At 53.0% G+C, this 18,595-nt stretch overlaps 1 pseudogene; it reads right to left on the bottom strand.

The window, feature by feature from the left end:
- LOC135537007 (rho GTPase-activating protein 44-like) overlaps positions 1–18,595 on the bottom strand; it is a 67,192-nt pseudogene that overhangs the window by 28,020 nt on the left and 20,577 nt on the right.

Here is an 18,595-nt window from a genome sequence, read left to right as displayed (position 1 = left end):
TTATGAAGGGCTCTGTTATCTGTAGTAGAGATGCTGAGGTTATGATGGGATCTGTAGTAGAGATGCTGAGGTTATGTAGGGATCTGTAGTAGAGATGCTGAGGTTATGAAGGGATCTGTTATCTGTAGTAGAGATGCTGAGGTTATGAAGGGATCTGTAGTAGAGATGCTGAGGTTATGAAGGGATCTGTAGTAGAGATGCTGAGGTTATGAAGGGATCTGTTATCTGTAGTAGAGATGCTGAGGTTATGAAGGGATCTGTTATCTGTAGTAGAGATGCTGAGGTTATGAAGGGATCTGTAGTAGAGATGCTGAGGTTATGAAGGGATCTGTTGTCTGTAGTAGAGATGCTGAGGTTATGAAGGGATCTGTAGTAGAGATGCTGAGGTTATGAAGGGATCTGTTATCTGTAGTAGAGATGCTGAGGTTATGTAGGGATCTGTAGTAGAGATGCTGAGGTTATGAAGGGATCTGTTGTCTGTAGTAGAGATGCTGAGGTTATGAAGGGATCTGTAGTAGAGATGCTGAGGTTATGAAGGGATCTGTAGTAGAGATGCTGAGGTTATGAAGGGATCTGTAGTAGAGATGCTGAGGTTATGTAGGGATCTGTAGTAGAGATGCTGAGGTTATGTAGGGATCTGTTATCTGTAGTAGAGATGCTGAGGTTATGGAGGGATCTGTTGTCTGTAGTAGAGATGCTGAGGTTATGAAGGGATCTGTAGTAGAGATGCTGAGGTTATGAAGGGATCTGTAGTAGAGATGCTGAGGTTATGAAGGGATCTGTTATCTGTAGTAGAGATGCTGAGGTTATGAAGGGATCTGTAGTAGAGATGCTGAGGTTATGAAGGGATCTGTTATCTGTAGTAGAGATGCTGAGGTTATGAAGGGATCTGTAGTAGAGATGCTGAGGTTATGAAGGGATCTGTAGTAGAGATGCTGAGGTTATGAAGGGATCTGTAGTAGAGATGCTGAGGTTATGTAGGGATCTGTTATCTGTAGTAGAGATGCTGAGGTTATGAAGGGATCTGTTATCTGTAGTAGAGATGCTGAGGTTATGTAGGGATCTGTAGTAGAGATGCTGAGGTTATGTAGGGATCTGTTGTCTGTAGTAGAGATGCTGAGGTTATGTAGGGATCTGTTATCTGTAGTAGAGATGCTGAGGTTATGAAGGGATCTGTAGTAGAGATGCTGAGGTTATGTAGGGATCTGTTATCTGTAGTAGAGATGCTGAGGTTATGTAGGGATCTGTAGTAGAGATGCTGAGGTTATGTAGGGATCTGTTATCTGTAGTAGAGATGCTGAGGTTATGAAGGGATCTGTAGTAGAGATGCTGAGGTTATGAAGGGATCTGTTATCTGTAGTAGAGATGCTGAGGTTATGAAGGGATCTGTTATCTGTAGTAGAGATGCTGAGGTTATGAAGGGATCTGTAGTAGAGATGCTGAGGTTATGTAGGGATCTGTTATCTGTAGTAGAGATGCTGAGGTTATGTAGGGATCTGTAGTAGAGATGCTGAGGTTATGAAGGGATCTGTAGTAGAGATGCTGAGGTTATGAAGGGATCTGTAGTAGAGATGCTGAGGTTATGTAGGGATCTGTTGTCTGTAGTAGAGATGCTGAGGTTATGAAGGGATCTGTAGTAGAGATGCTGAGGTTATGTAGGGATCTGTTATCTGTAGTAGAGATGCTGAGGTTATGAAGGGATCTGTAGTAGAGATGCTGAGGTTATGAAGGGATCTGTTATCTGTAGTAGAGATGCTGAGGTTATGAAGGGATCTGTAGTAGAGATGCTGAGGTTATGAAGGGATCTGTAGTAGAGATGCTGAGGTTATGTAGGGATCTGTTATCTGTAGTAGAGATGCTGAGGTTATGAAGGGATCTGTTGTCTGTAGTAGAGATGCTGAGGTTATGAAGGGATCTGTAGTAGAGATGCTGAGGTTATGTAGGGATCTGTTATCTGTAGTAGAGATGCTGAGGTTATGTAGGGATCTGTAGTAGAGATGCTGAGGTTATGAAGGGATCTGTAGTAGAGATGCTGAGGTTATGAAGGGATCTGTAGTAGAGATGCTGAGGTTATGAAGGGATCTGTTGTCTGTAGTAGAGATGCTGAGGTTATGAAGGGATCTGTAGTAGAGATGCTGAGGTTATGTAGGGATCTGTTATCTGTAGTAGAGATGCTGAGGTTATGAAGGGATCTGTTATCTGTAGTAGAGATGCTGAGGTTATGAAGGGATCTGTAGTAGAGATGCTGAGGTTATGAAGGGATCTGTAGTAGAGATGCTGAGGTTATGTAGGGATCTGTTATCTGTAGTAGAGATGCTGAGGTTATGAAGGGATCTGTAGTAGAGATGCTGAGGTTATGAAGGGATCTGTTATCTGTAGTAGAGATGCTGAGGTTATGAAGGGATCTGTAGTAGAGATGCTGAGGTTATGAAGGGATCTGTAGTAGAGATGCTGAGGTTATGAAGGGATCTGTTATCTGTAGTAGAGATGCTGAGGTTATGAAGGGATCTGTAGTAGAGATGCTGAGGTTATGAAGGGATCTGTAGTAGAGATGCTGAGGTTATGAAGGGATCTGTAGTAGAGATGCTGAGGTTATGAAGGGATCTGTTATCTGTAGTAGAGATGCTGAGGTTATGAAGGGAATCTCTACTCACTTTGACGCCTGAATCCAGTCCTCGTAAAGTTCACTGGTCATCAGTGGCTCTGGAAGCTCACGGAGGTATGATTTCAGAGCCCCTGAGGAAGAGAGGGATGGAGAGACGGAGGGAGGGAGGGAGGGAGAGAGAGAATGGGATGGAGAGAGAGGGGGACAGCGGGATGGAGAAAGAGAGATGAAGAGAGAAAGGGAGGAAGAGGGATGGAGAGAGAGAGAGAGAGAGAGAGAGAGAGAGAGAGAGAGAGAGGGAGAGATCATCTCATTAGGCCAAATGGAGGTGTGGTTTTCTCTGTTCAGAATACTGATGAGAATGCACACAACGCTGCCACCCTCAGATTACTCAAGGAAGTGGACAGCAACATTACAAGGAAGCCTTTAGGATAGAGAGCGTCTTGGGCAAAACACAAGCAGATGACTTGGGAGATGTTAAGGGATGTGATCCTCTCGCCCCACAGCTGAACTAATCTCCAGGGCCAAATCAAGTTTCACCTTTCAAGTTGTATTAGTGGTATGTGCGGGATGCCCATGGTGTCCACCGTCCAATGAAATGCTTACTTGCAGGCTCCTTACTGGACAATGCAACAGCAATAAGAAATAATACATGATAAGAATACCAACATAAAGTAAATGTCTCAGTAGAACAGAAGAGACATTTTAGCATCAGTATAATACAGGAAGGAACAATGTATAGTCCAATATTATAGACCAGTGTGTGTGTGTGTGTGTGTGTGTGTGTGTGTGTGTGTGTGTGTGTGTGTGTGTGTGTGTGTGTGTGTGTGTGTGTGTGTGTGTGTGTGTGTGTGTGTGTGTGTGTGTGTGTGTGTGTCTGTACATGTCTGTGTGTGTGTGTGAGAGTGTGTGTTTGTATGTCTGCAAATGTCTGTGTGTGTGTGTGAGTGTGTGTGTGTATATGTCTGTAAATCTCTGTGTGTGTGTGTGTGTGTGTGTGTGAGAGTGATGCAGCCGGTCAGAACACTCTCCACGGTGCAGCAGTAGTAGCAGGTCAGAACACTCTCCACGGTGCAGCAGTAGTAGCAGGTCAGAACACTCTCCACGGTGCAGCAGTAGTAGCAGGTCAGAACACTCTCCACGGTGCAGCAGCAGTAGCAGCCTGTCAGAACACTCTCCACGGTGCAGCAGTAGGAGCAGCCTGTCAGAACACTCTCCACGGTGCAGTAGTAGCAGCCGGTCAGAACACTCTCCATGGTGCAGTAGTAGCAGCCGGTCAGAACACTCTCCACGGTGCAGCAATAGTAGCAGGTCAGAACACTCTCCACGGTGCAGTAGTAGCAGCCGGTCAGAACACTCTCCACGGTGCAGCAGTAGGAGCAGCCGGTCAGAACACTCTCCACGGTGCAGCAGTAGTAGCAGGTCAGAACACTCTCCACGGTGCAGCAGTAGTAGCAGCCGGTCAGAACACTCTCCACGGTGCAGCAGTAGTAGCAGCAGGTCAGAACACTCTCCACGGTGCAGCAGTAGTAGCAGCCTGTCAGAACACTCTCCACGGTGCAGCAGTAGGAGCAGCCGGTCAGAACACTCTCCACGGTGCAGCAGTAGTAGCAGCCTGTCAGAACACTCTCCACGGTGCAGCGGTAGTAGCAGCCTGTCAGAACACTCTCCACGGTGCAGCAGTAGTAGCAGCCGGTCAGAACACTCTCCACGGTGCAGCAGTAGTAGCAGGTCAGAACACTCTCCACGGTGCAGCAGTAGGAGCAGGTCAGAACACTCTCCACGGTGCAGCAGTAGTAGCAGCCTGTCAGAACACTCTCCACGGTGCAGCAGTAGTAGCAGCCTGTCAGAACACTCTCCACGGTGCAGCAGTAGTAGCAGCCGGTCAGAACACTCTCCACGGTGCAGCAATAGTAGCAGGTCAGAACACTCTCCACGGTGCAGCAGTAGGAGCAGGTCAGAACACTCTCCACGGTGCAGCAGTAGTAGCAGCCTGTCAGACAACTCTCCACGGTGCAGCAGTAGGAGCAGGTCAGAACACTCTCCACGGTGCAGCAGTAGTAGCAGGTCAGAACACTCTCCACGGTGCAGCAGTAGTAGCAGCAGGTCAGAACACTCTCCACGGTGCAGCAGTAGTAGCAGCCGGTCAGAACACTCTCCACGGTGCAGCAGTAGGAGCAGCCGGTCAGAACACTCTCCACGGTGCAGCAGTAGTAGCAGCCTGTCAGAACACTCTCCACGGTGCAGCAGTAGTAGCAGCCGGACAGAACACTCTCCACGGTGCAGCAGTAGTAGCAGCCGGACAGAACACTCTCCACGGTGCAGCAGTAGTAGCAGGTCAGAACAATCTCCACGGTGCAGCAGTAGTAGCAGCCGGTCAGAACACTCTCCACGGTGCAGCAGTAGGAGCAGCCGGTCAGAACACTCTCCACGGTGCAGCAGTAGGAGCAGGTCAGAACACTCTCCACGGTGCAGCAGTAGCAGCCGGTCAGAACACTCTCCACGGTGCAGCAGTAGTAGCAGCCTGTCAGAACACTCTCCACGGTGCAGTAGTAGCAGCCGGTCAGAACACTCTCCACGGTGCAGCAGTAGTAGCAGGTCAGAACACTCTCCACGGTGCAGCAGTAGGAGCAGGTCAGAACACTCTCCACGGTGCAGCAGTAGTAGCAGGTCAGAACACTCTCCACGGTGCAGCAGTAGTAGCAGCCGGTCAGAACACTCTCCACGGTGCAGCAGTAGTAGCAGCCGGTCAGAACACTCTCCACGGTGCAGCAGTAGTAGCAGCCTGTCAGAACACTCTCCACGGTGCAGCAGTAGTAGCAGCCGGTCAGAACACTCTCCACGGTGCAGCAGTAGTAGCAGCCTGTCAGAACACTCTCCACGGTGCAGCAGTAGGAGCAGCCTGTCAGAACACTCTCCACGGTGCAGCAGTAGTAGCAGGTCAGAACACTCTCCACGGTGCAGCAGTAGTAGCAGCCGGTCAGAACACTCTCCACGGTGCAGCAGTAGTAGCAGCCGGTCAGAACACTCTCCACGGTGCAGCAGTAGTAGCAGGTCAGAACACTCTCCACGGTGCAGCAGTAGTAGCAGGTCAGAACACTCTCCACGGTGCAGCAGTAGTAGCAGGTCAGAACACTCTCCACGGTGCAGCAGTAGTAGCAGGTCAGAACACTCTCCACGGTGCAGCAGTAGTAGCAGGTCAGAACACTCTCCCCGGTGCAGCAGTAGTAGCAGCAGGTCAGAACACTCTCCACGGTGCAGCAGTAGTAGCAGCCTGTCAGAACACTCTCCACGGTGCAGCAGTAGTAGCAGGTCAGAACACTCTCCACGGTGCAGCAGTAGTAGCAGGTCAGAACACTCTCCCCGGTGCAGCAGTAGTAGCAGCCGGTCAGAACACTCTCCACGGTGCAGCAGTAGTAGCAGCCGGTCAGAACACTCTCCACGGTGCAGCAGTAGTAGCAGCCTGTCAGAACACTCTCCACGGTGCAGCAGTAGTAGCAGGTCAGAACACTCTCCACGGTGCAGCAGTAGTAGCAGGTCAGAACACTCTCCCCGGTGCAGCAGTAGTAGCAGCCGGTCAGAACACTCTCCACGGTGCAGCAGTAGTAGCAGCCGGTCAGAACACTCTCCACGGTGCAGCAGTAGGAGCAGCCTGTCAGAACACTCTCCACGGTGCAGCAGTAGTAGCAGGTCAGAACACTCTCCACGGTGCAGCAGTAGTAGCAGCCTGTCAGAACACTCTCCACGGTGCAGCAGTAGTAGCAGCCGGTCAGAACACTCTCCACGGTGCAGCAGCAGTAGTAGCAGCCTGTCAGAACACTCTCCACGGTGCAGCAGTAGTAGCAGGTCAGAACACTCTCCACGGTGCAGCAGCAGTAGTAGCAGCAGGTCAGAACACTCTCCACGGTGCAGCAGTAGGAGCAGGTCAGAACACTCTCCACGGTGCAGCAGTAGTAGCAGGTCAGAACACTCTCCACGGTGCAGCAGTAGGAGCAGCCTGTCAGAACACTCTCCACGGTGCAGCAGTAGTAGCAGGTCAGAACACTCTCCACGGTGCAGCAGTAGTAGCAGCCGGTCAGAACACTCTCCACGATGCAGCAGTAGTAGCAGCCGGTCAGAACACTCTCCACGGTGCAGCAGTAGTAGCAGCCGGTCAGAACACTCTCCACGGTGTAGCAGTAGTAGCAGGTCAGAACACTCTCCACGGTGCAGCAGTAGTAGCAGGTCAGAACACTCTCCACGGTGCAGCAGTAGTAGCAGCCTGTCAGAACACTCTCCACGGTGCAGCAGTAGTAGCAGGTCAGAACACTCTCCACGGTGCAGCAGTAGTAGCAGCCGGTCAGAACACTCTCCACGGTGCAGCAGTAGTAGCAGCAGGTCAGAACACTCTCCACGGTGCAGCAGTAGTAGCAGCCTGTCAGAACACTCTCCACGATGCAGCAGTAGTAGCAGCCTGTCAGAACACTCTCCACGGTGCAGCAGTAGTAGCAGCCGGTCAGAACACTCTCCACGGTGCAGCAGTAGTAGCAGCCTGTCAGAACACTCTCCACGGTGCAGCAGTAGTAGCAGCCGGTCAGAACACTCTCCACGGTGCAGCAGCAGTAGCAGGTCAGAACACTCTCCACGGTGCAGCAGTAGGAGCAGCAGGTCAGAACACTCTCCACGGTGCAGCAGTAGTAGCAGGTCAGAACACTCTCCACGGTGCAGCAGTAGTAGCAGGTCAGAACACTCTCCACGGTGCAGCAGTAGTAGCAGGTCAGAACACTCTCCACGGTGCAGCAGTAGTAGCAGGTCAGAACACTCTCCACGGTGCAGCAGTAGTAGCAGGTCAGAACACTCTCCACGGTGCAGCAGTAGTAGCAGCCTGTCAGAACACTCTCCACGGTGCAGCAGTAGTAGCAGCCGGTCAGAACACTCTCCACGGTGCAGCAGTAGTAGCAGCCGGTCAGAACACTCTCCACGGTGCAGCAGTAGTAGCAGCCGGTCAGAACACTCTCCACGGTGCAGCAGTAGTAGCAGGTCAGAACACTCTCCACGGTGCAGCAGTAGTAGCAGCCGGTCAGAACACTCTCCACGGTGCAGCAGTAGGAGCAGCCGGTCAGAACACTCTCCACGGTGCAGCAGTAGGAGCAGGTCAGAACACTCTCCACGGTGCAGCAGTAGTAGCAGCCGGTCAGAACACTCTCCACGGTGCAGCAGTAGTAGCAGCCGGTCAGAACACTCTCCACGGTGCAGCAGTAGTAGCAGCCGGTCAGAACACTCTCCACGGTGCAGCAGTAGTAGCAGCCGGTCAGAACACTCTCCACGGTGCAGCAGTAGTAGCAGCCGGACAGAACACTCTCCACGGTGCAGCAGTAGTAGCAGCCGGACAGAACACTCTCCACGGTGCAGCAGTAGTAGCAGGTCAGAACACTCTCCACGGTGCAGCAGTAGTAGCAGCCGGTCAGAACACTCTCCACGGTGCAGCAGTAGTAGCAGCCGGTCAGAACACTCTCCACGGTGCAGCAGTAGTAGCAGCCTGTCAGAACACTCTCCACGGTGCAGCAGTAGTAGCAGCCGGTCAGAACACTCTCCACGGTGCAGCAGTAGTAGCAGCCTGTCAGAACACTCTCCACGGTGCAGCAGTAGGAGCAGCCTGTCAGAACACTCTCCACGGTGCAGCAGTAGTAGCAGGTCAGAACACTCTCCACGGTGCAGCAGTAGTAGCAGCCGGTCAGAACACTCTCCACGGTGCAGCAGTAGTAGCAGCCGGTCAGAACACTCTCCACGGTGCAGCAGTAGTAGCAGGTCAGAACACTCTCCACGGTGCAGCAGTAGTAGCAGGTCAGAACACTCTCCACGGTGCAGCAGTAGTAGCAGGTCAGAACACTCTCCACGGTGCAGCAGTAGTAGCAGGTCAGAACACTCTCCACGGTGCAGCAGTAGTAGCAGGTCAGAACACTCTCCCCGGTGCAGCAGTAGTAGCAGCAGGTCAGAACACTCTCCACGGTGCAGCAGTAGTAGCAGCCTGTCAGAACACTCTCCACGGTGCAGCAGTAGTAGCAGGTCAGAACACTCTCCACGGTGCACCAGTAGTAGCAGGTCAGAACACTCTCCCCCGGTGCAGCAGTAGTAGCAGCCGGTCAGAACACTCTCCACGGTGCAGCAGTAGTAGCAGCCGGTCAGAACACTCTCCACGGTGCAGCAGTAGTAGCAGCCTGTCAGAACACTCTCCACGGTGCAGCAGTAGTAGCAGGTCAGAACACTCTCCACGGTGCAGCAGTAGTAGCAGGTCAGAACACTCTCCCCGGTGCAGCAGTAGTAGCAGCCGGTCAGAACACTCTCCACGGTGCAGCAGTAGTAGCAGCCGGTCAGAACACTCTCCACGGTGCAGCAGTAGGAGCAGCCTGTCAGAACACTCTCCACGGTGCAGCAGTAGTAGCAGGTCAGAACACTCTCCACGGTGCAGCAGTAGTAGCAGCCTGTCAGAACACTCTCCACGGTGCAGCAGTAGTAGCAGCCGGTCAGAACACTCTCCACGGTGCAGCAGCAGTAGTAGCAGCCTGTCAGAACACTCTCCACGGTGCAGCAGTAGTAGCAGGTCAGAACACTCTCCACGGTGCAGCAGCAGTAGTAGCAGCAGGTCAGAACACTCTCCACGGTGCAGCAGTAGGAGCAGGTCAGAACACTCTCCACGGTGCAGCAGTAGTAGCAGGTCAGAACACTCTCCACGGTGCAGCAGTAGGAGCAGCCTGTCAGAACACTCTCCACGGTGCAGCAGTAGTAGCAGGTCAGAACACTCTCCACGGTGCAGCAGTAGTAGCAGCCGGTAAGAACACTCTCCACGATGCAGCAGTAGAAGCAGCCGGTCAGAACACTCTCCACGGTGCAGCTGTAGTAGCAGCCGGTCAGAACACTCTCCACGGTGTAGCAGTAGTAGCAGGTCAGAACACTCTCCACGGTGCAGCAGTAGTAGCAGGTCAGAACACTCTCCACGGTGCAGCAGTAGTAGCAGCCTGTCAGAACACTCTCCACGGTGCAGCAGTAGTAGCAGGTCAGAACACTCTCCACGGTGCAGCAGTAGTAGCAGCCGGTCAGAACACTCTCCACGGTGCAGCAGTAGTAGCAGCAGGTCAGAACACTCTCCACGGTGCAGCAGTAGTAGCAGCCTGTCAGAACACTCTCCACGATGCAGCAGTAGTAGCAGCCTGTCAGAACACTCTCCACGGTGCAGCAGTAGTAGCAGCCGGTCAGAACACTCTCCACGGTGCAGCAGTAGTAGCAGCCTGTCAGAACACTCTCCACGGTGCAGCAGTAGTAGCAGCCTGTCAGAACACTCTCCACGGTGCAGCAGTAGTAGCAGCCGGTCAGAACACTCTCCACGGTGCAGCAGTAGTAGCAGCCGGTCAGAACACTCTCCACGGTGCAGCAGTAGGAGCAGGTCAGAACACTCTCCACGGTGCAGCAGTAGTAGCAGCCGGTCAGAACACTCTCCACGGTGCAGCAGTAGTAGCAGCCGGTCAGAACACTCTCCACGGTGCAGCAGTAGTAGCAGCCGGTCAGAACACTCTCCACGGTGCAGCAGTAGTAGCAGCCGGTCAGAACACTCTCCACGGTGCAGCAGTAGTAGCAGCCGGACAGAACACTCTCCACGGTGCAGCAGTAGTAGCAGCCGGACAGAACACTCTCCACGGTGCAGCAGTAGTAGCAGGTCAGAACACTCTCCACGGTGCAGCAGTAGTAGCAGCCGGTCAGAACACTCTCCACGGTGCAGCAGTAGTAGCAGCCGGTCAGAACACTCTCCACGGTGCAGCAGTAGTAGCAGCCTGTCAGAACACTCTCCACGGTGCAGCAGTAGTAGCAGCCGGTCAGAACACTCTCCACGGTGCAGCAGTAGTAGCAGCCTGTCAGAACACTCTCCACGGTGCAGCAGTAGGAGCAGCCTGTCAGAACACTCTCCACGGTGCAGCAGTAGTAGCAGGTCAGAACACTCTCCACGGTGCAGCAGTAGTAGCAGCCGGTCAGAACACTCTCCACGGTGCAGCAGTAGTAGCAGCCGGTCAGAACACTCTCCACGGTGCAGCAGTAGTAGCAGGTCAGAACACTCTCCACGGTGCAGCAGTAGTAGCAGGTCAGAACACTCTCCACGGTGCAGCAGTAGTAGCAGGTCAGAACACTCTCCACGGTGCAGCAGTAGTAGCAGGTCAGAACACTCTCCACGGTGCAGCAGTAGTAGCAGGTCAGAACACTCTCCCGGTGCAGCAGTAGTAGCAGCAGGTCAGAACACTCTCCACGGTGCAGCAGTAGTAGCAGCCTGTCAGAACACTCTCCACGGTGCAGCAGTAGTAGCAGGTCAGAACACTCTCCACGGTGCACCAGTAGTAGCAGGTCAGAACACTCTCCCGGTGCAGCAGTAGTAGCAGCCGGTCAGAACACTCTCCACGGTGCAGCAGTAGTAGCAGCCGGTCAGAACACTCTCCACGGTGCAGCAGTAGTAGCAGCCTGTCAGAACACTCTCCACGGTGCAGCAGTAGTAGCAGGTCAGAACACTCTCCACGGTGCAGCAGTAGTAGCAGGTCAGAACACTCTCCCCGGTGCAGCAGTAGTAGCAGCCGGTCAGAACACTCTCCACGGTGCAGCAGTAGTAGCAGCCGGTCAGAACACTCTCCACGGTGCAGCAGTAGGAGCAGCCTGTCAGAACACTCTCCACGGTGCAGCAGTAGTAGCAGGTCAGAACACTCTCCACGGTGCAGCAGTAGTAGCAGCCTGTCAGAACACTCTCCACGGTGCAGCAGTAGTAGCAGCCGGTCAGAACACTCTCCACGGTGCAGCAGCAGTAGTAGCAGCCTGTCAGAACACTCTCCACGGTGCAGCAGTAGTAGCAGGTCAGAACACTCTCCACGGTGCAGCAGCAGTAGTAGCAGCAGGTCAGAACACTCTCCACGGTGCAGCAGTAGGAGCAGGTCAGAACACTCTCCACGGTGCAGCAGTAGTAGCAGGTCAGAACACTCTCCACGGTGCAGCAGTAGGAGCAGCCTGTCAGAACACTCTCCACGGTGCAGCAGTAGTAGCAGGTCAGAACACTCTCCACGGTGCAGCAGTAGTAGCAGCCGGTCAGAACACTCTCCACGATGCAGCAGTAGTAGCAGCCGGTCAGAACACTCTCCACGGTGCAGCAGTAGTAGCAGCCGGTCAGAACACTCTCCACGGTGTAGCAGTAGTAGCAGGTCAGAACACTCTCCACGGTGCAGCAGTAGTAGCAGGTCAGAACACTCTCCACGGTGCAGCAGTAGTAGCAGCCTGTCAGAACACTCTCCACGGTGCAGCAGTAGTAGCAGGTCAGAACACTCTCCACGGTGCAGCAGTAGTAGCAGCCGGTCAGAACACTCTCCACGGTGCAGCAGTAGTAGCAGCAGGTCAGAACACTCTCCACGGTGCAGCAGTAGTAGCAGCCTGTCAGAACACTCTCCACGATGCAGCAGTAGTAGCAGCCTGTCAGAACACTCTCCACGGTGCAGCAGTAGTAGCAGCCGGTCAGAACACTCTCCACGGTGCAGCAGTAGTAGCAGCCTGTCAGAACACTCTCCACGGTGCAGCAGTAGTAGCAGCCGGTCAGAACACTCTCCACGGTGCAGCAGCAGTAGCAGGTCAGAACACTCTCCACGGTGCAGCAGTAGGAGCAGCAGGTCAGAACACTCTCCACGGTGCAGCAGTAGTAGCAGGTCAGAACACTCTCCACGGTGCAGCAGTAGTAGCAGGTCAGAACACTCTCCACGGTGCAGCAGTAGTAGCAGGTCAGAACACTCTCCACGGTGCAGCAGTAGTAGCAGGTCAGAACACTCTCCACGGTGCAGCAGTAGTAGCAGGTCAGAACACTCTCCACGGTGCAGCAGTAGTAGCAGCCTGTCAGAACACTCTCCACGGTGCAGCAGTAGTAGCAGCCGGTCAGAACACTCTCCACGGTGCAGCAGTAGTAGCAGCCGGTCAGAACACTCTCCACGGTGCAGCAGTAGTAGCAGCCGGTCAGAACACTCTCCACGGTGCAGCAGTAGTAGCAGGTCAGAACACTCTCCACGGTGCAGCAGTAGTAGCAGCCGGTCAGAACACTCTCCACGGTGCAGCAGTAGGAGCAGCCGGTCAGAACACTCTCCACGGTGCAGCAGTAGGAGCAGGTCAGAACACTCTCCACGGTGCAGCAGTAGTAGCAGCCGGTCAGAACACTCTCCACGGTGCAGCAGTAGTAGCAGCCGGTCAGAACACTCTCCACGGTGCAGCAGTAGTAGCAGCCGGTCAGAACACTCTCCACGGTGCAGCAGTAGTAGCAGCCGGTCAGAACACTCTCCACGGTGCAGCAGTAGTAGCAGCCGGTCAGAACACTCTCCACGGTGCAGCAGTAGGAGCAGGTCAGAACACTCTCCACGGTGCAGCAGTAGTAGCAGGTCAGAACACTCTCCACGGTGCAGCAGTAGGAGCAGCCTGTCAGAACACTCTCCACGGTGCAGCAGTAGTAGCAGGTCAGAACACTCTCCACGGTGCAGCAGTAGTAGCAGCCGGTCAGAACACTCTCCACGATGCAGCAGTAGTAGCAGCCGGTCAGAACACTCTCCACGGTGCAGCAGTAGTAGCAGCCGGTCAGAACACTCTCCACGGTGTAGCAGTAGTAGCAGGTCAGAACACTCTCCACGGTGCAGCAGTAGTAGCAGGTCAGAACACTCTCCACGGTGCAGCAGTAGTAGCAGCCTGTCAGAACACTCTCCACGGTGCAGCAGTAGTAGCAGGTCAGAACACTCTCCACGGTGCAGCAGTAGTAGCAGCCGGTCAGAACACTCTCCACGGTGCAGCAGTAGTAGCAGCAGGTCAGAACACTCTCCACGGTGCAGCAGTAGTAGCAGCCTGTCAGAACACTCTCCACGATGCAGCAGTAGTAGCAGCCTGTCAGAACACTCTCCACGGTGCAGCAGTAGTAGCAGCCGGTCAGAACACTCTCCACGGTGCAGCAGTAGTAGCAGCCTGTCAGAACACTCTCCACGGTGCAGCAGTAGTAGCAGCCGGTCAGAACACTCTCCACGGTGCAGCAGCAGTAGCAGGTCAGAACACTCTCCACGGTGCAGCAGTAGGAGCAGCAGGTCAGAACACTCTCCACGGTGCAGCAGTAGTAGCAGGTCAGAACACTCTCCACGGTGCAGCAGTAGTAGCAGGTCAGAACACTCTCCACGGTGCAGCAGTAGTAGCAGGTCAGAACACTCTCCACGGTGCAGCAGTAGTAGCAGGTCAGAACACTCTCCACGGTGCAGCAGTAGTAGCAGGTCAGAACACTCTCCACGGTGCAGCAGTAGTAGCAGCCTGTCAGAACACTCTCCACGGTGCAGCAGTAGTAGCAGCCGGTCAGAACACTCTCCACGGTGCAGCAGTAGTAGCAGCCGGTCAGAACACTCTCCACGGTGCAGCAGTAGTAGCAGCCGGTCAGAACACTCTCCACGGTGCAGCAGTAGTAGCAGGTCAGAACACTCTCCACGGTGCAGCAGTAGTAGCAGCCGGTCAGAACACTCTCCACGGTGCAGCAGTAGGAGCAGCCGGTCAGAACACTCTCCACGGTGCAGCAGTAGGAGCAGGTCAGAACACTCTCCACGGTGCAGCAGTAGTAGCAGCCGGTCAGAACACTCTCCACGGTGCAGCAGTAGTAGCAGCCGGTCAGAACACTCTCCACGGTGCAGCAGTAGTAGCAGCCGGTCAGAACACTCTCCACGGTGCAGCAGTAGTAGCAGCCGGTCAGAACACTCTCCACGGTGCAGCAGTAGTAGCAGCTCGTCAGAACACTCTCCACGGTGCAGCAGTAGTAGCAGGTCAGAACACTCTCCACGGTGCAGCAGTAGTAGCAGGTCAGAACACTCTCCACGGTGCAGCAGTAGTAGCAGGTCAGAACACTCTCCACGGTGCAGCAGTAGTAGCAGGTCAGAACACTCTCCACGGTGCAGCAGTAGTAGCAGCCTGTCAGAACACTCTCCACGGTGCAGCAGTAGTAGCAGCCGGTCAGAACACTCTCCATGGTGTAGCAGTAGTAGCAGCCGGTCAGAACACTCTCCACGGTGCAGCAGTAGTAGCAGCCGGTCAGAACACTCTCCACGGTGCAGCAGTAGTAGCAGGTCAGAACACTCTCCACGGTGCAGCAGTAGTAGCAGCCGGTCAGAACACTCTCCACGGTGCAGCAGTAGGAGCAGCCGGTCAGAACACTCTCCACGGTGCAGCAGTAGGAGCAGGTCAGAACACTCTCCACGGTGCAGCAGTAGTAGCAGCCGGTCAGAACACTCTCCACGGTGCAGCAGTAGTAGCAGGTCAGAACACTCTCCACGGTGCAGCAGTAGGAGCAGGTCAGAACACTCTCCACGGTGCAGCAGTAGTAGCAGCCTGTCAGACAACTCTCCACGGTGCAGCAGTAGTAGCAGGTCAGAACACTCTCCACGGTGCAGCAGTAGTAGCAGCCTGTCAGAACACTCTCCACGGTGCAGCAGTAGTAGCAGCCGGACAGAACACTCTCCACGGTGCAGCAGTAGTAGCAGCCGGACAGAACACTCTCCACGGTGCAGCAGTAGTAGCAGGTCAGAACACTCTCCACGGTGCAGCAGTAGTAGCAGGTCAGAACACTCTCCACGGTGCAGCAGTAGTAGCAGCCGGTCAGAACACTCTCCACGGTGCAGCAGTAGTAGCAGCCGGTCAGAACACTCTCCACGATGCAGCAGTAGTAGCAGCCGGTCAGAACACTCTCCACGGTGCAGCAGTAGTAGCAGCCGGTCAGAACACTCTCCACGGTGCAGCAGTAGTAGCAGCCGGTCAGAACACTCTCCACGGTGCAGCAGTAGTAGCAGCCGGTCAGAACACTCTCCACGATGCAGCAGTAGTAGCAGCCGGTCAGAACACTCTCCACGGTGCAGCAGTAGTAGCAGCCGGTCAGAACACTCTCCACGGTGCAGCAGTAGTAGCAGCCGGTCAGAACACTCTCCACGGTGCAGCAGTAGGAGCAGCCGGTCAGAACACTCTCCACGGTGCAGCAGTAGTAGCAGCCGGTCAGAACACTCTCCACGGTGCAGCAGTAGTAGCAGCCGGTCAGAACACTCTCCACGGTGCAGCAGTAGTAGAGAGGACCCGGGGAGACACGCCAAATTTCTTCAGCCGCCGTTGGAAGTTAAGACGCAGGAAATAGGCAACAAGGAAATAGGCAACAAGGTGTGAAAGACAACAGTCTTCCACAAACACAAGAAGCCTTGATTGTGTTGACCTGAACATTGATGTATGTATGTCTGGAGGCTTGAATCTCCTGAAAGCTGAGTCATATCTAATGGTTATATATAGACAATGGAGCTAGCTAAAGTATCGTTGTTATGGAGACCAGAGCCTGAGCCAGAGAGAGAGAGAGGTAAGAGGCGTGCAGGGGTGTGAATTAATCTGCTATGGTGTGTGCGTGTGCGTGTCAGACCTGGGTTCAAATACCTGTGTATTTAAGTATCTATACTGAACAAAAATATAAACGTAACCTGCAATCATTTCAAAGATTTTACTGAGTTACAGTTAATATGAGGAAATCGGTCAATTTAAATAAATTAATGAGGCCCTAATCTATGGATGTCACATGACTGGGAATACACATATGCATCTGTTGGTCACAGATACCGTTAAAAAAAAAATTGGGGGAGTGGATCAGAAAACCAGTATCTGGTGGGACCATTTGCCTCATGCAGCGCGACACACCTTCACATAGAGTTGATCAGGCTGTTGGTTGTGGCCCGTGGAATATTGTCCCACTTCTCTTCAGTGGCTGTGCAAAGTTGCTGGATATTGGCGGGAACTGGAACGCGCTGTCGTAGAGCATCACCAACATGCTCAGTGGGTGACATGTCTGGTGAGTACTCAGGCCATGGAAGAACTAGGACCTTTTCAGAATGGTCTACAGATCCTTGCAACATGGGCCTGTGCATTATCATGCTGAAACATGAGGGGATGGTGGTTGGATGAATGGCAAGACAATGGGCCTCAAGATCTTGCCCCGGTATCCCTGTACATTCAAATTGCTATGGGTACAATGCAATTGTGTTCGTTGTCCGTAGCTAATGTCTGCCCATACCATAACCCCACCGCCACCATGGGGACCTCTGTTCACAACGTTGACATCAGCAAACTGCTCGCCCACACAACGGCGTACAAATGGTCTGCGGTTGTGAAGCCGGTTGGACATATTTCCAAATTCTCTAAAACGCTATTGGAGAGCGGCTTATGATAGAGAAACTAACATTCAATTCTCTGGTGGACATTCCTGCAGTCAGCATGCCAATTGCACACTCACTCGAAATTTGAGACATCTGTGGGATTGTGTTGTGTCACAAAACTGCACATTTTAGAGTGGCCTTTCATTGTTCCCAGCACAAGGTGCACCTGTGTAATGACCATGATGTTTAATCAGCTTCTTGATATGCCACACCTGTCAGGTGGATGGATTATCTTGGCAAAGGAGAAATGTTCACTAACAGCGATGTAAACAAATTTGAGAAAAATACATTTTTTGTGCGATCTTTTACATTTCTGGGATCTTTATTTCAGCTCATGAAACATGGGACCAACACTTTACATGATGCATTTATTTATCTGTACACTGTAGTTTTTAAAATACTTTTTTGAATTTTGAGTATTTTAATGGTTATTTGTAAAAACGAAATAGTCTATCAAATTATATTTGAGTGTCATGTCTTGTTATGTCTGTTCCTGTCCTTTCTCTTCATTCTCTCTCTCTGCTGGTCTTTTTAGGTTACCTTCTCTGTCTCTCATTCCTCAGCTGTTCTACATCTGCCCTAACTAGCTCTTTCACTCTTCCCCACCTGTTCTCTCTTCCCCTCTGATTAGGTCTCTATTTCTCTCTCTGTTCCTGCTACTTTCAGTGTCTGATTCTTGTTTGTGTTTTTTGATGCCAGAAGCAAGCTGTCGTCTCGTTTGCTTCCACCTTGTCCTGTCCTGTCGGAGTCTGCCTGGCAGGTGCCACCTGCACTATACTAACGTCCTTTTTGTTCCGCTGACAACGTTGGAAGAGGATTTATGCCATTCCTGTTTTTTCATTAAAGAACTCTGTTTTCTGTTAAAACCGCTTTTGGGTCTTCACTCAAGTTCATAACATTGAGGGTATTTTTAAATACTTATTTCAAATACTATGCATGGGAGTGTATTTAAATGTTTTCATATACTGTGTGTGGGTGTGTGTGGGTGTGTGGGTGGGTGTGTCTGTATGTGTGGGTGGGTGTGTCTGTATGTGTGGGTGGGTGTGTCTGTATGTGTGGGTGGGTGTGTCTGTGTGTGTGGGTGTGTGTGTGGGTGGGTGTGTCTGTATGTGTGGGTGTGTCTGAATATGTGGGTGTATGTGTGGGTGGGTGTGTCTGTATGTGTGGGTGGGTGTGTGTGTGTGTGTGTGTGTGGGTGGGTGTGTCTGTGTGTGTGGGTGTGTGTGTGGGTGGGTGTGTCTGTGTGTGTGGGTGTGTGTGTGGGTGGGTGTGTCTGTGTGTGGGTGTATGTGTGGGTGGGTGTGTCTGTGTGTGTGGGTGTATGTGTGTGTGTCTGCGTGTGTGTGGGGTGGGTGTGTCTGTGTGTGTGGGTGTGTGTGTGGGTGGGTGGGTGTGTCTGTGTGTGTGGGTGTGTGTGTGTGGGTGGGTGTGTCTGTGTGTGTGGGTGTGTGTGTGGGTGGGTGTGTCTGTGTGTGTGGGTGTGTGTGTGTCTGTGTGTGTGTCTGTGTGTGTGTGTGTCTGTGTGTGTGTGTGTGTGTGTGTGTGTGTGGGTGTGTAAGGTAACCTGCGATGGCGTGGGGGTCAGCTGAATACTCCTGTACGTCCATAACCCCACAGTCCAGGGAGGCCTTCAGCTTCTTCAGCTTGGAGGCCGACGGAGCAACTCTGAACAGACCCTACACACACAGGGAGTCAAGAAGACAGGGAGTCACTCTGAACAGACCCTACACACACAGGGAGTCAGGGAGACAGG

The sequence above is a fragment of the Oncorhynchus masou genome, unplaced genomic scaffold (assembly GCF_036934945.1).
Source record: "Oncorhynchus masou masou isolate Uvic2021 unplaced genomic scaffold, UVic_Omas_1.1 unplaced_scaffold_696, whole genome shotgun sequence".
Taxonomy (NCBI): Eukaryota; Metazoa; Chordata; class Actinopteri; order Salmoniformes; family Salmonidae; genus Oncorhynchus; species Oncorhynchus masou.
This window is presented reverse-complemented; position numbering and strand designations above follow the sequence as displayed.